This window comes from Lolium perenne, chromosome 4 (assembly GCF_019359855.2).
Source record: "Lolium perenne isolate Kyuss_39 chromosome 4, Kyuss_2.0, whole genome shotgun sequence".
Classification (NCBI taxonomy): domain Eukaryota; kingdom Viridiplantae; phylum Streptophyta; class Magnoliopsida; order Poales; family Poaceae; genus Lolium; species Lolium perenne.
This window is the reverse complement of record NC_067247.2, coordinates 8396953-8416762: the sequence shown is the minus strand read 5'-3', so window position 1 is coordinate 8416762 and position 19810 is coordinate 8396953. Positions and strand designations below refer to the sequence as shown.

The following is a 19810-nucleotide window of genomic DNA, read 5'->3' as shown; positions in this document are numbered from 1 at the left end:
TCAGCAGTGAGAAAATGATGCATCTTGCCAGGATGATACATTCTGCAAAACCTCAGGTAATTTTCATCTCTGAAATTAAATCCTCTAAAGTCAAATCTTCTGATCTTAATGCTAGGTTTAATATGAACAATAGCTTTGTAGTGCCCTCTCGAAGACGGTCGGGTGGGCTTTGGTTGATGTGGAGTGATGATCTTCAACTGGATGTACATACCTCTAGTTTCCATGTAATCCTAGCCACGGCTATGCATACTACTAGTAATGTTAGGTTAGGTTTAGTATGTGTTTATGGTGATCCTTACCACAGTAAAACTAGTGCTATATGGGAAGAAGTTGCTGCTTTTGTGTATGATAATCATAACCTTCCAATATTATGCATGGGAGACTTAAATGATCTTTTGTATGATATGGACAAGAGCTCTGCTAATATAAATCGAAGCCGTATGTATGCCTTTCGTGCTCTTGTTAAAAATTGTGGTTTCTTTGATTTGGGCTATAGTGGACCTGCTTACACTTGGACAAACAGAAGATTTGCTTCCAAACCTGTTTTCGAAAGATTAGATCGGTGTTTGGTCAATGCAGAATGGTGTGATGCTTTTCCTATATCCAATGTTTATAACATGCCTATAATTCACACTCTTAGTGATCATGCCGCTATTCTTCTCTCTACGGATGGTCCTGTTCGAAAAATCAAACGCTCATTTAAATTTGAGAACTGGTGGATTAAAGAAAGCGACTTCCAAGGTTATGCCAAAGGACACTGGCTCTCAACTGCTAACAAACCATTTTATGTTAGAACAAAACACCTTGCAGGGGCTCTAAAGATATGGTGTAAGAAAAAGAAGCCGCTTCATCAAGAGATTGTTGGCCTTGAGGAGCAGATGAGGCAAATTCAGATGAAGCCGATTCATCAGCAGGATCAAGCTATACAAATGAGCTTGGCAAACAGGTATGAGCAAGCTTTAACAAAACTCACAGATTTTTATATGCAGAGGGCTAAGAAGCAATGGATTAAAGATGGAGATAGAAATACCTCCTTTTTTCATAGGGCAGTCATTAAAAGAAAAAGGAGAAACACAATTGTCTCAGTCAAAGATGAGAATGATGTCGTTCATTTCATGCCTGACAAAATAAGCAACACCTTTGTGAATTATTTCAGATCAATATTTGCATCTACAAATTCTAACAATGGTAGGCCTTACATGGGGACAAAACTCCCTAAAGACACCCAAGACTACACTTACAGTGTACCAGATGAACAAGAAGTTTGGGAAACAATAAAGGAAATGAAAAGAAATGCATCACCAGGCCCAGATGGATTTAATGTCGAATTCTACATAGCAACTTGGGATTGGATTGGACAAGATGTGGTTCAACTGGTAAGAAATTTCTTCCAATCAGGTATCATGCCTTCTCACATAAATGAAACTCATATTGCTCTTATCCCAAAAAAACTAGTTCCTTTAGTTCCGGCTGATTATAGTCCAATCAGTTTGTGTAATGTCATCTACAAAATTATTGCCAAATGCCTTGCTAATAGACTCAAACCGCATCTTCCGGATTATATTCATCCATCACAGCAAGCTTTTATTGAAGGCAGAAGGATTAGCAACAATATTATTATTGCTCAAGAAATAACCCACTCATTTTCTTTAAAATCTTGGAAAAACAAATCCTTCATGCTCAAAATTAACTTGGCTAAAGCGTTTGATAGATTAGAATGGGATTTCATTGTCGCTGCTCTTGCACGTAAAGGGCTCCATAGTCATTTCATTAATTTAATTCACGCATGTGTTTCGTCGCCTACCTTCTCTGTGGTCATTAATGGTCAACCGTACGCGAAGTTCAGAGGGAATAGGGGCATTCGACAAGGATGTCCTTTATCCCCGTACTTATTTGTTCTTGCCATAAATGATCTCTCGATTGCTTTGCAGCTAGCTATGTCTCAAACTAACCTTACAGGTGTGATGCTTGGACCAAATTGCCCCGCCATACACTCGCTACTCTTTGCAGATGATTTACTAATTTGTGGGGAAGCAACAATTCAAGAAGCAACACGAATGAAGAGCATCTTGCAGGATTTTTGTAGGAAATCGGGACAAACCCCCAATTGGAGCAAGTCAGGTATAATTTTTAGCAAGCATGTCGATCAAACCACAGCTCAATCCATTACCAATATTTTTCCAGTTCCAACAATGGATAAAGCTTTCATTCACCTTGGACACCCTCTTATTTTGCCAGCTAAAGATAGAGCTTCTGCTTACAACTTTGTTTTAGACAAATTCAGGTCCAAACTCAGTACTTATAAAGCAGACAAACTTTCACATGCAGCCAGACTTGAACTCATTAAATCAGTTTTTGCTTCCATCCCAGTTTACTACATGTCAAATATTCTCTTCTCCAAAAAATTCATTACTAAGCTCACAGCTATTATTAGAACCTTCTGGTGGACTGGAGTGAGAGAAGAATCAAATGCCAAATCTCTATGCCTTAGAGCTTGGAAAGACATTTGCACTCCAAAAAACGAAGGTGCTCTTGGCATCAGAAACCTTCAGGCCATGGACCAAGCTCTCATTCTTATGGCTGCATGGAGAATTGCTGATCAACCGAACTGCTTCCTACACTCGGTTCTTAAATCCAAATACTTCCCTGATTCATCTATTTGGCGCCCAAACTCAAACGCTCCAAAATCAGCGTTTTGGGCTTCCATTCTAAAAGTACTCCCCATCCTCAAAACCCACTCTTTCTATCAAATTACCAAAGGAAATATTTCAGTTTGGAGTACACCTTGGTTTCCTGGTTGGAACCACATTTATGATGCCTTAATTATTCAACCGGAGAACTTCAATTATCCTGCTCAGGTGAAGGACCTTTGGAAGCAAAATCAGAATACTTGGAATGAGCTGCTAATTGACACTCTTTTCCAGGAACCAATTGCAAGTGAAATAAAAAATACAGTTATTATTCAGGCGACGGAAGAAGATATGCTTTGTTGGAAATTAACTCCTTCTGGTACTTGTAACACTAAAAGTGCCTATAGAGCTTGTCTTACTAACTTGCAGGAAAATGGTGAACCAGCTCCAAGACAGGTTGATCAACCAACAGTGCAATTGCTGAATAAAATATGGAGCAATAAAAAGATAACGCCGAGGGTGCAAACTTTTGGTTGGCGACTACTAAGCAAAGCTATTCCCACTGGTTTGCGAGCAGGCAAGTATTCTAAACACATTAGCAAACTATGCTCGAGATGTGGCTTAGAAGAATCTGATTTGCATCTCTTTTTTACTTGCAACTTTGCTAGAGCTGCTTGGTTTACTCATCCTTGGTATATCAGAACAGACTGCTTGATTCACAATGCTTCCACCATTACTGATGTCATTCTTACATTGACTAACATTAATCATCCACATGCAAGTCTTTCAAATATTCTAACTTTCATGTGGTGCTTATGGAAAGCTAGAAATGACAACTTATTTAACAGGGGAAAAACTTTCCCAACACATATCCATATTACGGCGCATTCTATTATGCAAAATCTCGAGATGGCTGATGTTATGCAGGGAAATAGGGACAGGGATCAACCTGGTAAAAAGAAAAACCAAAATGCAGGCTATTTGAACAAGCAACATCCTCAGAATCAACTGATCCATCAGGATCCTCAAGACCAAGATTTTACTGTTAATTCTCCTTTGCAGGGTTCCACAATTACAACGGTGCTACATCTTAAAGGAGACAAGATTTTCTTAGATGCATCTTGGAAGAACAACGACACTACAACACATATTGGGTCACGAGTGGGAATTGGAATCCTTCTTCAGCTTCACACAACGCAAAAAGACTGCAAATTTAGGATCCAGGCATCGTCAACAGATCATGTTTCCTCGCCACTGCAAGCGGAAGCTTTGGCCCTTGTCTTTGCAGCGAATCTGGCACATTCTCTGCAGCTCCATGGAGTACAATTTCTCACAGATAACCTCACTCTGGCGAAAGCGGAAACAACAAATTCTTTAGTCGACCAAATGGTTCCGTGGCAAATCAGGAACGCCATCAACTCATTTAGGCAGGTTTCTACTTATCTCCGAGCAGCCATTTACCATATCAACAGGAAGCTCAACAAAGAGGCGGATGACTGTGCACATAAGGCTCTACAAACTACTGTTTCAGAGCCTATCTTTAGATGTACTTCTTCAGCTCATTCGAACAAGCTATGTCCTATTTACACTTCTTTGCAATCTCTGAACATGACAGGCTATGTACTGCACTCTGTAATCTGTGATTGAGCTGAATGAAATTGGCGCCCCTAGGGCCTCACTTTGTTCAAAAAAAAAAAAAAAAAAAAAGACGATTGGCCTGTGAATGTGCAACGAGCAAGTAGCGCTCTCGTGTCGGCCTGAAGATAGATTTCCCATGCCCTGGATGCATGGCAGTTCACAAGATGATCTATGCATCGACCCACCGCACGGCTAGCTGGGCACCGATGAAGAATCGAGTAGCCCGTAGATCCGTCAAAGTCAACTGTACTTTATAACAGAATATATATTCAAGACAGAGTGTAAATTGCGATCCCTCCGTATCTTATCGTAAGAAGACGACCAAGCTTCATCACTAGCTTACACACGTACGTACACACCTCCGGGCTCCGGCCGGCGAGAAGAAGACCAAGACCAAGAGAGATGTCGGTGCCGGTGGCGTACCAGGGTAACACGTCGGCGGCGACAGCGGACTGGCTGAACAAGGGAGACAACGCGTGGCAGCTGACGGCGTCCACGGTGGTGGGTCTCATGAGCGTGCCCGGCCTGGTGGTCCTCTACGGCGGCGTGGTGAAGAAGAAGTGGGCGGTCAACTCCGCCTTCATGTCCCTCTACGCCTTCGCCGCCGTCTGGATCTGCTGGGTCGGCTGGGCCTACAAGATGTCCTTCGGCGAGGAGCTCCTCCCCTTCTGGGGCCGCCCTGGACCAGGCCTACCTCGTCGGGCGCGCCGCCCTGCCCGCCACCGCGCACTACCACGCCGACGGCACCCTCGAGACGGCCATGGTCGAGCCATACCTCCCCATGGCCACCGTGGCACCGTGGTGTACTTCCAGTGCGTGTTCGCCGCCATCACGCCCATCTTGGTAGCGGGGTCGCTGCTGGGCCGCATGAGCTTCCTGGCGTGGGTGCTCTTCGTGCCGCTCTGGCTCACCTTCTCCTACACCGTCGGCGCCTTCTCCGTCTGGGGTGGCGGCTTCCTCTTCCAGTGGGGCGTCATCGACTACTGCGGCGGCTACGTCATCCACATCCCCGCCGGCGTCGCCGGGTTCACGGCCGCATACACTAGTAGAAAATCTCTCATGCGTACCGGTTCCAGAGGGGCATTCGTACCGGTTTTGCAACCGGTACAAATTATTCGGCACTAAAGCCCCCCCCCCTTTCGTACCGGTTGCTTACGAACCGGTATAAAACGGGCCTCCACGTGGGCCACCAGGAGAGCTCAGGGCTAAGGATCTTTGGTACCGGTTGGTAATACGAACCGGTACCAAAGGTTCCCCCCGCGGCAGGGAATTTTCCCAAATCTCTGCCGCGGCAGAGAATTGGCTTTTTAGGGTTTTGGAGAGGTTTAGGGATATCGGTTTGATTCATATCGCGTCGATGCACCAGAAACGCGTTTGGGTTTAGGTAGTACATGAAGATCAAGATGATGCATAGCAAGTTGGTGCATATAATATAACACACATGTTATTGCATGAGATCGCAAATTAAGTAGCACTATGCATGAAGATCGATCTTCATGCATAGTGGTGCTCTCCGAGGCGTACTCTATATATGTCTATTACATGTAGCATAGTGGTACTCTTCGAGTCAACGATATATGTAACATGTACATCTTCATTCATAGTGGTGCTCTGCGAGTGGTGGTATGACGTCCCGAAGGAAAAATCCTGCCAATTCCTCGCCTATTGCTATGAAGCGGTCATCGATTGAGAGCTTGTTCCGCTTTCTTGCCAACTATAAAAGAATAAGATACAAATGAATACATGAAACAACTATTACTGAAACTCAGCACAACTTATGATAACAAAACAAATTTGTGAAGATTGTTTTTGTACCTCTTTATTTCTTTCATTATTCGTTCTCTCGTTGACAATTCTGCGGATGTACTCGCAAACGAAGAATCCACAGAGATCGGTCCCCGGAGGTTGTTGCGGGCATTTCTTTACAAGAATATAATTCAATCAAACAATAGTCAAGTATGATAATTGAAAGGTGTGTGGACCTAGGTAGTACTACTTACTTTCGCACGCCATCGCAGCTTCGGTGTCCATTCACGGGACGTATCTTCCTTGATGAAAGTTTGCCATACGCTGCTCGACAAAAGAAAATGCATAAAAGAGTCATCAATTAGTTCAAAGCAGGAAATTAACGAAACAAACCGATAAGAATTAAAATTACCTTCTGAGCATTAAAAAACAAGACACGTATAGATCCTTTTCTTTGCTTAGTGAGTCCAAGACTTCAACTTCTCCAATTTCCAAATTGATGACGAGAAGAATAAAGTGAAACCTACGCACGTTTCAATATGTAGTCATTAGTTAAAATTTTGACATACGGTGAGCAAAATATAATGTGTTATAAGACAGTAAGACTCACTCGAAGTTGTAAGGCCAAAGTATTAGCTTTTTGTCACGTTGTCGCTTCAAAAACCTTAGCAAAGTCTGCGGTGTATCCTTGTTATAGAGGGGATTGTCTATGGTTTTGACATGCATTGTGTTCGGGTCAATGAACCCAATGTCTGTGATATCGTCCCTTTTGCATTCGAGCATCTTCGAGCTGCATAATATAGCGCACAAAAGATTATAATCTGCAGACAATGAACGACTTCTCAAATTAAATAAATAAATCACTTACGAGACAATAGCAACTGATGATTGATTTGTCGAGGGCCCGGAGATTGTATAACCGAAAGAGTTCGGCGAAGTCAACGTTCACACGGTACTCACGGAAGTAGTGCTCTTCCCTAACTCGCACCATGATAGTCTGGATCCCTTCCTTTGAGGCCTTAAGGTACCACGAATGCAAGTTACGCATACATGTTGGTACCTTCCTGAGATTCTCGACCAAATCTTTCCCTTGAACAAACTGATATGCTCGTTCAGCAAAGGCGTAATCAGTTGCGTCTTGTCGAGAACTTTGAACGGTCTTCCCGTCAAACACCTTGAGAGGGGCGACCGATTGAACGGGTTGTTGTCCGAGCTGGTAGACACTGTGTATCCCTTTTATCTCCCTGATACCCGATTTAACGGGTTTTGTCGCCTCGATCATCTTGTCATACGACCTTTCAATAGAACGCGCATAGTCAGATGGCGGCGATGGTACAGGGTCATATAGATTGTCAACGGTACGCACAACTTTCTCCCGATCTAGTGTCTTCTCGAAAGGTATCTCTGGCACTTTCGGTGCAAAAAATTTCTTCACCTCGGCCTGAACGGCCTCCGCGTTTTCCTCTGGAGTTTTTTCCCAAGGTAACTTCTCAAGAGGCGGCAGTTGTTTCTCCTTTCTAGCTTTTTTCCTAGGCGGCGTACCGTTCCGCTTAACGGACGCTGTCTTACGCGGAGGATCTCGAGATGGTGGACTCACGCTGGGGTCCCTCTCAGGTAGGTGTGGACTTGGCTGCTCACCAGGACTGCCACCAGGAGGAGTCGATGGCATTTGCTGCTCATGTGTAGGAGTCGGTGGCCTTTGCAAAAGGATGACGTACTTCTTCGGCCATAGGGCGAAACCGTGCTTGACATCGCCCAGTGTCCTCTCATCTTCACCTCTAGGAATATCAAGCTCCACTTTTTCAAACCCCGAAACAACTTCATCCACCCCGACACGAACACAACCAGGTGGAATGGGCATATGATGGTGCATTGCTCCATCTTCACTTGGGTACACATAGCCGACCGCCACCTTAACGTACGCGGTCCTGATTAACATATGTAGCTCGCAATCTGTCTTCTCCGTGACATAATCCACGGGGTAGCTTCCTCCACATCCGTCAAGATGCGAGGAACCGACACTGCTTCTTCGCTGAGATGGGGCAGCATCGGCTTGTGGATCCTGTAGAAACAGCGGCTGATCAGGTGCCCTCTGATTTCTCTCAAGAGCCTCCACCCTAGATAACAACTCCGTTACAATGTCGGCGTCCTTCTTCTTCTTTCGCGAACGGCTTCTATAAGTGTCAGCGCTGTCCGGCCACGCTTCCTTCATGGTGAGACACAGGCGAGCTCGTACCCGTCCAACATGTTCAGTGGTTCCCCAGCGAGTGTCAGCTCGTCATTCTCTCGATCGGGAATGTACTCTCCCTTTCTGACCTTTTCAATTGCATCTACAAGCTTCGGTACAATTGCCTCAATTTTTTCCTTCCATTTTCCCTTCGCAACGATCAACCCTGTCTTTGGGTCCAACCCTGCCCCATGAGCGAACAACCAGAACTTGGACCGTTCGGGCCAGTCCCATGTCTGTGGAGTGATTCCATGATCCATCAGTTTATTCTCAAACGCTGTCCACTTCGGAATGGCACTCTTGTAGCCACCTGACCCCAAATGATGCGGAAGTTTCTTCTTTGCAGCATTTTCGGTATTTTTCTTCGATCGGGACACAAACTTAGACGATTTCTTATACTCCTTAAATGCGGCCCAGTGATCTTTTATCTTCACTAGATTTTCGGTATTATCATCGAATAATTTGGATCTTCATTCTTATATTTGTCCCATAAATTTTTCTTGAAGCTACGGAATTGTATGGCCATCTTCTTCCATGTCCATTCCTTGACTTTATTCTTCTGGCCTTCCGTCATGTCTTCCGGTAGGCTGAACTTTGTCAGTAGCGTGTCCCAAAGAAATTTTTTCATGTTGTCGTTGACATAAGTAGCACCACTCTCCGGGTTCTTCGGCTTATGCCACTCTTGAATGCTGATCGGTACATGGTCCCTAACAATAACTCCGGATTGACTTGTAAATTTGCGGCAAAACTCCTTGGGCTCCACTGGTTCACCATTATCCTTGAATGCCGTGAGGGCTAACCTGCCCTCGCCCTTTAGCACCCGCGTCGGGCCTCGTTTTGTTCTAACAGACTTGCTCGATGATCCAGAAGGCTAAAAGAAAAAATTATTCGTTAATAAGTGCAATACAAATAAATGAATGCATCTAGGGATGAACACAGACTAATTGATACATAGATATACACCTCGCCGGAGTTTGTGATGGACACTTCATTGTCTTTTCTAACTTGTTCAGACTGAAGTCCCTCGCCAAAATCATTCAGAAAGTCTTGGTACTCGTTGTCATCTCCATCGTCGGGTTCCGGACCACGGGCACTCTCATAGATCAATCGCTGCACCGCTTCTTCCCCCTCCTCATCTCGGACGAAGGTGCCGTCCTCCATACCTCAATGTCACTGCAAAATTAAGAAAGCAATTGTATGTCATTCAGCAGGTCATGATCATGTGACAGATTGCGAGATGGATCACAATTGAAATGAAGAAAGCAAAAAAACCCTAACGGACCGCCACGGCCACGGACACGGTGTTCCCCCTCCTCCTCTTGATCTTCTCTCTATGTCGCGGCGGCACCGCCACGGACTCGGCACCGCTACAGACCCTAACCCTAACACTCGGCGCTCGTCCTCTCGCTCTTCTCTCTATGTCGCGGCGGCACCGCCACAGACTCGGCACCGCTACAGACCCTAACCCTAACACTCGGTGCTCCTCCTCTCGCTCTTCTCTCTATGTAAACCGATTAATAGCGAAACCATAGAGTGCCGGAACACCTAGTGATAATGCAATGGCATCATATTGCTAATCGTTTGCGATTTGCCCATTTTCCATTCTAGTTATTTGAATAGCCATCTAGCATAAGAACAAGAAATCTTGAACAATGACTTGAAATTAATTAAGGGGCTTAAGATAATGTCAGATTCCTGCTAAAAATGTAGCAAACTAAGAACGAGAACAACATGTATAACCCATATAACCACCTAAAAATTAACTTTTTCATCAACAAATATACTGCCTCGGCGGCAGGTGATCTCTGAGCTCCGCCGTCCATGTCATCTGCTCCCACCCAGGGTTCACGCAGTCATGACCACAAGAAGCACATTTCTCGCAAAGCCGCCGGTGCTTCTCCCGTCTGCCGACCACCGCCGCAAAGCCGAGCTTCACCTGCAACCTCTTGTCCTCAATGCAAGCGTCATCGTCCGGCGCCACCTTGGGGACGGCAGCGAGGCACTCCTCGTGGAGGCAAATGTTGATGTGCAGCCGGGCCTCGCTATGGCAGACGGGGAAGTCGACTTAGTCCTCCATGGCACGGCGCCGCAGCAGCCTGCAGCAGCTCTCGAGGGTCCTCACCTCGCTCGGCTACAACGAGATGGCGTCGACCGCGCCGCTGCTCGTCGACGAGCCGCCGCTCGCGAGGTGGCCCGGGGCGATCACAGTCTTCGCGGCGCCCGACGCCTTCCTCCAGGCCTCCTGCCCCATGTGCTCGCGCCACCACCTCCTCGTGCAGCACATCGCCATGGGCTACTACCCCTATGCCGAGCTCGCCTCTGCCGCCACCATGAAGATCCCCTCCGCCGCCGTCGGCCTCTGCCTCAAGATCGCCTCCCAGCGGGGCCCCTTCGGCGTCGACTTCCCCGTCTGCCACAGAGTTCGGCGCCGCGGTGGCATTTTGTCGAACACCTGGCCGGCCCTGGCGTGGGAGGTGGGGAGCGAGCTAGGCTGCAGGCGCCGTCGAGGTGGCCGAGGCGTGCGGAGGCGAGGTGGCCGCGGCGTGCGGAGGCGAGGTGGCCGCGGCGTGCGGAGGCGAGGTGACCGCGACGACGAGCTCCGCCCCCCATGCCCGCAAGAGGAGAAAGGGAGGGAAAGAAGGAGGAGAGGGCCGGGGAGGTTACCTGCGGGCAGCGGCGGCTGCGTCGGCGGTGGCGGCTGCGTCGGCGGCGGCGGCTGCGTCGGCGGCGGCGTGGTTGCGTCGGCGGCGTCGGCGGCGTGTGGGTGCGTCGGCGGCTCTCTGGTTTGTGCGTCGCGCGGCTAAGGGAGAAGGGATTTGGGGATTTCGTCGCGCGCGGCTAAGTCTAAAACAGGGGATGGGCCTTTAGTACCGGTTGGTACCACCAACCTACGAAAGACCTTTTTCGTACCGGTTGGTGGTACCAACCGGTACTAAAGGGTTTTTTTTTGTTTTCGTTTTTCTTTTTCGTTTTCTTTTCTTTTTCTTTGTTTCTTTTTTCTTTTCTTGTTTTCTTCTTTCTTTTCTGTTTCTTTTTCCTTTTTATTTTGTGTTTCTTTTCTTTTCTTCTCATTTTCTATTTCTTTTCATTTTCTATTTCTTTTCTTTTCATTTTCTATTTCTTTTCATTTTCTATTTCTTTTCTTTTCATTTTCGTTCCCCTTTCTTTTGTGTTTCTTTTCTTTTATATTTATTTTGTTTTCTGTTTCTTCTTTCTTTTCTTTTATGTTTTTTTTCTTTTCTTTTGTGTTTCTTTTCTTTTCTTTTTATTTTCTGTTTCTTTTCTTCTCTATTTCTTTTCTATTTCTTTTTCTATTTCCGTTTGTTTTCTTTTCTATTTGTTTTCTATATCCTTTTTTATATTTCTTTTCTATATATTTTCTAATTCTTTTCTATATATTATCTATTTCTATTCTTTACTCTTGCCACGACGCCGTCCGCGCGGGAAACTTTCCCGCCACGTACGACGGAAAAAGGCGGGAAAGAAAGGGCGGGAATAAAATTTTATTACGATTGAACTCGAATTAAAATACATAGCTTAACTGAAAATTAAAGATACATGGCCAAATTCTACTGTTGGAGTCATTCAGTCATACTCGTGCCTAGCCCTGTAGTAGTCGCCACTGTAGTCGTCGTAGTCGCCGTCATCATCGTCGCTGGCATCGGGGTCGCGGTACTCTCCGGTCGGCGGGTGAGCACGCGTGGGCTGGGACTGAGGGTAGCGCAGGCGGGGGCCACGGTAGGCCATGACGCCCTGGAGAGTCCGGCCGCGCCACCACAGCCGACGGCCGGCCTCGTTGAAGTTCGAAGGAGGCGGACCGCCCTCCTCATGCCTGGAAAGCGCCCTCTCACGCCGATTGATGAAGAAGCTTTCCCAAGTCGGGCTGTAGTCGGGATGCCATCGGGGATTCCTCCGCTGCTCTGGCGTGAGCTCGAAGTAGTAGTGGTTCGTGATGGCCATCTCGCGCGCCACACCTAGAGGGACTGGAGGGACCGGTACGCCTCCGACGCTTAGCAACCAGCCGGTCGGGATGCGGTAGCCCGGCGGGCAGGGGTAGTTCGAGGCGCAAAGCGCCTCCGCCTCCCGGGGGGTTAGAGATGCGATGGAAGCCATGGGAGAGAATGATGAGGTTTGCAGATATGAGTCTAGATGTGATATGTAAATGGTGGCCAAGCCTACATATATATAGTGGAAAAATGGCGGGAAGACAAAGGCGGGAACCGGTGAAAAGCGTGGGAAGAAAATAGGCGGGAAGACAGAGGCAAACCTTTAGTACCGGTTGGTGGGTGCAACCGGTACTAAAGCTGTCGGCAGGATAAGGACGCCCTGCTCGATGAGATAAAGTATGTAGCGCACGACGCCCTGTCGGTGGGATAAGGACGCGTGGGTAACCTTTAGTACCGGTTGGTGGGTGCAATCGGTGCTAAAGCTGTCGGCAGGATAAGGACGCCCTGCTCGATGAGATAAAGTATGTAGCGCACGACGCCCTGTCGGTGGGATAAGGACGCGTGGGTAACCTTTAGTACCGGTTGGTGGGTGCAACCGGTACTAAAGCTGTCAGCAGGATAAGGACGCCCTGCTCGAAGAGATAAAGTATGTAGCGCACGACGCCCTGTCGGTGGGATAAGGACGCGTGGGTAACCTTTAGTACCGGTTGGTGGGTGCAACCGGTACTAAAGCTGTCGGCAGGATAAGGACGCCCTGCTCGATGAGATAAAGTATGTAGCGCACGACGCCCTGTCGGTGGGATAAGGACGCGTGGGTAACCTTTAGTACCGGTTGGTGGGTGCAACCGGTACTAAAGCTGACGGCAGGATAAGGACGCGTGGGTAACCTTTAGTACCGGTTCGTGTCTACAACCGGTACTAAAGCTGTCGGCAGGATAAGGACGCTCTGCCTATAAAAGGAGCATCGATACACCATGGGAAGCAGCTCAACAAGCCAACATGGATGGAGAGTTTCATCACCATGGATGGAGGAAAGGGTTGGGAAATCTCCCGTGGCGGAACTTGTCGAAGATGCCCTTGGTGCACACGCCCTATGGCATCTTCGGAAGTTCCGCCTCGGAAAAATTTCACTGCAAGCCCGTGGAAGACTCCATCTCCTCTAACAAATGTTGGGGAAAGGGTTGGGAAATCTCCCGTGGCGGAACTTGTCGAAGATGCCCTTGGTGCACACGCCCTATGGCATCTTCGGAAGTTCCGCCTCGGAAAAATTTCCCTGCAAGCCCGTGGAAGACTCCATCTCCTCTAACAAATGTTGGGGAAAGGGTTGGGAAATCTCCCGTGGCGGAACTTGTCGAAGATGCCCTTGGTGCACACGCCATATGGCATCTTCGGAAGTTCCGCCTCGGAATTTTTTTCCTGCAAGCCCGTGGAAGACTCCATCTCCTCTAACAATGTTGCGGAAAGGGTTGGGAAATCTCCCGTGGCGGAACTTCTCGAATATGCCCTTGGTGCACATGCCCTATATATGGCATATTCGGAAGTTCCGCCTCGGAAAAATTTCCCTGCAAGCCCGTGACTTAACTAGTAAAACAAGCCAACCATCTTGAAGGGTGGAATATCATCAAACTTATTATAATCTTCTGACATGTCTGTCTTGTCCTCTACTCTCACGATGTTTCTTTTTCCTGAAAGAACTATGTGCCGCTTTGGCTCATCGTATGATGTGTCCTCTTGCCTTTCTTTTCTTTTTTTTGGTTTGCTAGACATATCCTTCACATAAAAAACCTGAGCCACTTCACTGGCTAGGACGAATGGTTCGGTGTCGTACCCAAGATTCTTGAAATCCACTGTAGTCATTCCGCATCGCGGGTCTACATACCGTCTTTCAGGTTGAACCATTTACACCGGAACAAAGGGACCTTGAAATTAGGTCCATAGTCAAGTTCCCATATCTCCTCTATGTACCCATAATATGTGACCTTGTTCCCATTGCCATCTTCTGCATCAAAGCGGACACCACTGTTTTGGTTGGTGCTCTTTTTGTCTTGGGCGAAAGTGTAAAATGTGTTCCCATTAATCTCGTACCCTTGAAAAGTCGATATAGTAGAAGATGGTTGCTTGGCCAACAAGTACAGCTGCTCGTCATCGGTGACATTCATGAGACGTGTTTGCAACCAACCGCCGAAAGTCTTCATGTGTTCTCCATCAATCCAATCTTCACGTTCCTCCGGGTATTTAGAGCGTAAGATCTCCTTGTGTTCCTCTTTGTACGGAGCCACCAAGATGGAATTAAGTAGAACTGTGTAGTGTGCTTGAGTGAAAGAATGTCCGTCCATACACGTTGCTGATTTCTTTCCTAGCGTGCCTTTTCCACGCAGTCTCCCCTCATAGCGCGATTCAGGAACACCGATCGGCTTAAGGTCAGGAATAAAGTCAACACAAAACTCAATGACCTCCTCTGTTCCATAGCCCTTGGAGATGCTTCCTTCTGGCCTAGCACGGTTATGAACGTACTTCTTTAAGACTCCCATGAATCTCTCAAAGGGGAACATGTTGTGTAGAAATACAGGACCGAGAACGCCAATCTCTTCGACCAGGTGAACTAGGAGATGTGTCATAATATTGAAGAAGGATGGTGGGAACACCAACTCGAAGCTGACTAGACATTGGACCACATCCTTCGTAAATTTTGTAGAGTAAGTGGATTGATCACCTTCGAGAAATTGCATTGAGGAACGCACATAGCTTCACAATGGGTACTCGAACATTTTCCGGCAGAAGCCCCCTCAATGCAACCGGAAGTAATTGTGTCATAATCACGTGGCAGTCATGAGACTTTAGGTTTTGAAACTTTTTCTCCGACATGTTTATTATTCCCTTTATATTCGACGAGTAGCCGACGGGACCTTGATGCTACTCGGGACTTCAAAAAGATCTCCTTCTCCTCTTTGGTAAGAGCATAGCTGGCAGGACCTTGATACTTCTCTCGGATTCAGGTTGTTTCCTTCGTGGATACTTTGCTGGTCCTGCCGTGCATCCGGTGTATCTTTTGTCTTCCCATACACGCCCAAGAAGTTTAGCAGGTTCACGCAAAGATTTTTCGTCACGTGCATCACGTCGATTGCAGAGTGAACCTCTAACAATTTCCAGTAGGGTAGCTCCCAAAATATCGACTTCTTCTTCCACATGGGTACGTGTCCGTCAACATCATGCGGAGCAGTTGTCCGCCGGGACCCTTTTCAAAGATCACTTTTAAATCCTTGACCATATCATATATAACTTCCCCATTAGGGCGGGTAGGCTTCGTTCGGTTATCTGCCTCACCTCCGAAATGCTTTCCTCTCTTTCTTACGTGATGTTGTTTTGGAAGAAATCGACGATGCCCTGTGTACACATTCTTGTTTCCCAAATAATTACTATCAGTCTCACCTAAACGGTGTGTGCATGCATTGTATCCCTTGTTTGACTGCCCTGAAATGTTACCAAGAGCAGGCCAATCATTGATGGTTACAAATAACAACGCTCGTAGGTTAAATTCCTTTTGTTCGTGCTCATCCCACACAGGTACACCTTCGTCACGCCACAACTCTAAAAGTTCTTCAACCAATGGCCTCAGGTACACATCAATGTCGTTGCCGGGTTGCTTCGGGCCCTGGATGAGCACTCGGCATCATAATGAACTTCCGCTTCATGCACAACCAAGGAGGAAGGTTATAGATACATAGAGTCACCGGCCAGGTGCTATGACTGGAGCTCGCTCCCGAAAGGATTAAAGCCATCTCGTACTTAGACCAAATCTTAAGTTCCTTGCGTCATCTGAAAATGACTTGAACTCTGTCGATTTTTCTCCACTGCGACCCGTCGGCGGGGTGTCTCGGCATCACATCTTTCTTACGGTCCTCTTTGTGCCATCGCAACAACTTGGCATGCTCTTTGTTCGGAACAAACGTTTCAACCGTGGTATTATAGGAGCATACCACATCACCTTCGCAGGAACCCTCTTCCGGGGGGTGGACTCACCCTCAACATCGCCGGGGTCATCTCGCCTGATCTTATACCTCAATGCACTACATACCGGGCATGCATTCAAATTCTCGTACTCCCCGCGGTAGAGGATGCAGTCATTGTTGCATGCATGTATCTTACTGCACCTCTAATCCTAGAGGGCAGACAACCTTCTTTGCTTCGTACGTGCTAGAGGGCAACACGTTCTCCCCGGAAGCATCTTCTTTATTATTTTCAGCAACTTTTCAAATCCCTTGTCAGAAGTACCATTCTCTGCCTTCCACCGCAGCAATTCCAGCGTGGTACCCAGCTTTTTCGACCATTTTCGCAATTTGGGTACAACAGTTTGTTGTGATCCTCTAACATTTTCTCCAACTTCAACCTCTCCTTTTCATTTCCGCAGTTCATCTTCGCATCAAGAATGGCCCGACCCAAATCGTCATCCGGGTCATCAAAAATCGGCTCATCGAAAATGAGCTCTTCTTCAGCCTTCGTCTTCCCCATTCTACTACCACCGTCTTCAGTGAATAAGCTGGGATAGTTGTCACTATCCTCTTCTTCTTCGTTGTCTTCCAATATAACCCCTCTTTCTCCGTGCTTGGTCCAACAATTATAGCTGGGCATGAAACCATTCTCCAGCAGGTGGACGTGAAGGGTCTTCGAGGTAGAGTAATCCTTCATATTCTTACAGGAACTACATGGACAATACATGAAACCATTCGACTGCCTGTTTGCCTCAGCCACGTTGAGAAAATAATGCATGCCAGTAATGAACTCGGGATGGCACCGGTCACCGTACATCCATTGTCGACTCATCTGCATTTTATATGTATATCAAAAATCATTAAGTACACAACATCATGGATATATGAGTGACCAACTTAATTAATATTCAAGTTCATCACATAAAACTAAGTTTTTTATAAAAAAGAAGAGGCTCACCGAGGTTGTACGGTGCCGGCTAGGGGACGACGCTAGCGATCGACGGCGGTGAGGACGGGGATGATACTAATTAAAACCTACAAAATATACCATAATTTCAGCTCAAATTGATTATAAAAAAAGTAAAATCCCTAACTTAGGCATTTCATCAAACACCTTGCTAGCACTAGAAAAATAGTACGAGTTAAACTACCAAAGAAATGAGCTAAATTAGGAACGCCGGAAGAAAGGATGATATTGCTAACCCTTGGATAGATGGAGGTCGTTAATCTTGTTAAAATGGTGGAGAAAAATAAAGATTATTGAAGTGTGAGAGGTGGAGAAAAATTTAGAGTGTGAGGAAGAAGAGAAAAATGAGAGCCAGCAGGGGGCTCGGGACGATCTGGGCGATTTTGATATGGCTGGGTACCCTTTGGTACCGGTTCGTGTTACGAACCGGTACCAAAGGTCCAGCCCGGGCCCCACCACGCGTCTGAATTTTGGCCGAAGACCTTTCGTACCGGTTCCTAACACGAACCGGTACGAAAGACCCTCCCAAACCGGTACCAAAGCTCCTCGCCCACCTGAGCCCTCAAACCGGTACAAATGGCCCCATTGGTACCGGTTCGTAAGGGAACCGGTACCAATGGCTTAGATGGATGAGAGGTTTTCTACTAGTGATACTGGGTCGGGCCCAGGAGCAGGGAGGACAGGGAGAGGTTCCCGCCCAACAACATCCTCTTCACCCTCACCGGGGCAGGGCTGGTGTGGATGGGCTGGGTGGGATTCAACGGCGGCGGCCCCTACGCGGCGAACGTCGACGCCTCCATGGCCGTGCTCAACACCAACATCTGCGCGGCGGCCAGCCTCATCGTCTGGACCTGCCTCGACGTTGCTTTCTTCCACAAGCCCTCCGTCATTGGCGCCGTCCAGGCCGTCATCACCGGACTAGTATGCATTACCCCAGCCGCAGGTACATTTATCTTTCCCATCTCCATCGATCATCATCTGCATGGCGCGCTGTGAGCGGGTAGGTTGGCATAATCTAGCTTGAATTCAAAATTGCCAAGATATATTGCACGTGCCGGAGAGTGAAGAAGCAACGACAAGTGCGTGGAATCTCGATGCATATTGATGTAAAGAAATCTCTAGTTGCCACATAAGTCGACGTGGGGCGGAGCTCCCAGTAGGGCAAGGTAGGGCGGCCGCCCTACCTTGATTTTTGTGAATACACTTAGATGCGCGTGTTTTTTCTGAAAATTTTGACTGGTCATACATCGAAAACGGACTCCGTATGAGAAAGTTATGCGTGTTTCAGTAAAAACACTGCGCAAAATCGATTACAGACAAAAAAACATAGACTATTTTTACCTCCAAATATAAACTCGTATTCTAGATTCAATGTGAATAATATTGCTTGTATTACGGAGATTTATCATTGAATGTACACTAGTATATACAAGATAAGCTCGAGTTATTCATTATACATACTTGTAGAATTGAAGTTTTAGATATTTTAAAGACATGTAATACTTTCTCCGACCACATTATTACTTCATTAAGATGACATAGGGTTTACCTGTGACGACATCAACAATTGAAAGGAATTTTCTAGCAACAAAAATAATCAAAATCGAGTTCCGCATCGAACGAGGTATAATCAAACGTCTTGATTATTTGAATTACATCATATTTTTTAAGAATATGTAAAGCTTTGCCGTTGACTTAGCATTATTGGTATGATTTTTTAGGTTATACTTATAGTCAATTTTTTTATTGTATTGAGATATTACTACTTTTTAGGACTATTTGGTATTTGCATCATTCAAAGTTCGCCCTACCTTAGAATTTTTTCGTCCTTCGCCCAGACATGCCAGTACCATCTCAAGTCAAAGTCTCGAGTAAAGCGAAGCAGTTTGTTTAGTCTGAAAATAAGAATAAAAAGTATAGCAGAGTATTTTATTTTTATTTTTTTGTAACACGGCAAAAGGTTTGACATTTTATTAACTAAGAAGAAGGTTTAGAACAAATGGTTAGGACAAGTTCTAGGTCTTCAATGAGAAGTCTATTCTCTCAACATTACATTACTCACATGTTTTGCTCCGACGATGCTCCACAATCTAGCCTCCTCCTTGATCTTCGTGATAAGTATGTTTTAAACAGAAGGCTCGACGAGCCCAGCTTTGAATTAACAAAGCCATCAACCGGCCAGGAGTACAAGGTAGCACGCAACAAAGAAAAAGAAGAAAAAAGAAAAAACTGGGGACACCGGCTAGAGATACAAGCCCAGGTGGTGAAGAGCTAAAGCCTACAACAAAGGAACAGGCCAGGGCAAGGCCCTAAACTACAGGTTCTCCGAGAACGCCCAAGACTTCAGCAAAACACCGGCGGCTCCCCGAGACGCCACTCCGCGGATCTGAAACCATGCAGGGCACTGAGCAGCATGTCGAACAGAGGACCACCAACACCCCGAGAGCTAGTTAACTACGCTAGTGAAGCCGGCGAACCTCTAGAGCTCGAAGGGGGAAACTTCATGACAGCGCCTCCAGGAAGGAAAATGGCGCTCGCGAGCGTCATCGTTGTCGGCACAGACCAGCTGTGCAGTGCTTTCGCGGGAGCTTTGGCACCCACCCCAAGAGAACTCCTAAGTCTCAGCGCATGCCATCACGACAAACCACCAGCTGCTGAGGAACACC

General features: G+C 46.7%; 1 long non-coding RNA gene and 1 pseudogene across 1 annotated transcript; one reads left to right on the top strand and one right to left on the bottom strand.

Annotated features, from left to right (window-relative positions):
* Window positions 1–4656: 4656 nt before the first annotated feature.
* LOC127346532 (ammonium transporter 3 member 2-like) overlaps window positions 4657–19810 on the top strand; it is a 28575-nt pseudogene continuing 13421 nt past the window's right edge.
* On the bottom strand, window positions 6269–6796 carry LOC127291717 (uncharacterized). The gene is made up of 3 exons (XR_007844679.2): window positions 6625–6796; window positions 6427–6537; window positions 6269–6338 (listed from the first exon to the last, which is right to left on the bottom strand). It is a non-coding gene; the product is annotated as an uncharacterized lncRNA (long non-coding RNA).